Here is a 1564-nt window from a genome sequence, read left to right as displayed (position 1 = left end):
ACAGCAACAGGCTTCAATTTCTTTATCTTATTGCCACTATCTTGATTATACTACCTGTCATCAAAATGCCTTTACTTTGCAATTCAAGAAATAATTTTAAGACAAATGCAATCAAATCTTTACTAAATTTTTTGAATCTTCGAAAGCACTAACTCCTGTGGCAAGAGTTATTCAGTGGGTGTACAATAACTATTAATTTACCTCACGTAAAAAAAAGATTTATGAATAAGTGTCCAGTTTAAACAGCATTGAAATCTTCCTTTGTAGTTGATTATATGAGAATTGGTGTAATATAAAACCTTCCATCATCCAGTTGCAACAGTTCAGAGCAGTAAAACTAAACATGATGGCATGCAGAAAAAATAACAACCTATATTATATAATATTAACAAACGATAAAACCCAGTATTTGGCTACCTGCTTACTTTGGTAACAACATAGTACCTGTTCCATTGTGAAAGAAATCGACCAATCCAGGGTAGGCCTGGTGGCAATTTCACAGATCAAAGGCTGATCTAACTTTTTCTGTATATAAATATATGGCTATACTCCTAGCTGTTGTCATTAGTTTACAACATCTGAGAAGGTTTTGTAAGTTATAATGGAACTATTTGGCTCCTGTTGAACTGCACACGAACATGGTGGATACAGGTAGGCACATGTAGACTGTAGACATAGAGCTCAATCACATGTTTATATTGGAATTTTCCTTCTTTCTGTTTGGACTGAGGAGCTTTCCAGGGAAGTATTTTTCTAATGGGGATTACAACCTTCAACTCACACTATTGACCAAGTTTTTCTGGCCAATAGATCTGGTGGTTAGGACGTTTAACTTGCAATATGTGTATCAAGCTCTTGAAACCCACCTCTGAACATGCTTGCCCATTTAGCTGTGGGGACATCACAATATGTCAGTCATTCCCACTATATGTTGATAAAAGTAGCCCAACAGTTGGTGGTGGGTGGTATTAATTGGCTATCTTCCCTCTTGTCTATCACTTCAAACTTAGGGATGACTAGCACAGATAGCCCTTGGGTGGCTTTGCATGACAAACAAACAGCAGCAAATGGAGTTTGTTTAACCCTGCATTTTCAACCCCAGCTCTTCCAGCTATCTGCATTTTTTTTAACTGGTCAGTAGTTTTAAGTGTTCTCTAGTTGCAGATATTTACCCAGTTTACTGAATTTGAAGTAACTAGTGGTATTTTCTTTTTGATTGCAGTGATTTTTTGAAGTTTATTGTGCTGCTTTTCATGCTTAGGGTTGGTCTTAATTTCATGTCTCGTTTGGGGTTGATGGATGAAGACTGTAGGGGCTGGTCCTCCAAATCCTGGATATTCCTAAATCACAACTAGCTGCCTCACAGTTGGTATTTCCACCAATGACAAAACTTAAGGAGTTAGGAAATGTGGATTCAGATGAGCTAGTGATGTATGCCAGCTGTACAGTCATCTATGACTAAATTTGAGTCATACTCTCATCAATGTGAAGAAGCACAGCAAAAAGAATCAAGTAGGGGCATCAGAAAAAGGAAATGATGTGTCCCACCAGAGGATGCTAAACT

Source organism: Limulus polyphemus, unplaced genomic scaffold (genome assembly GCF_000517525.1).
Source record: "Limulus polyphemus unplaced genomic scaffold, Limulus_polyphemus-2.1.2 Scaffold3546, whole genome shotgun sequence".
Classification (NCBI taxonomy): Eukaryota; Metazoa; Arthropoda; class Merostomata; order Xiphosura; family Limulidae; genus Limulus; species Limulus polyphemus.
The sequence above is the reverse complement of the archived record's forward strand: the minus strand, read 5'-3'. Positions refer to the sequence as shown.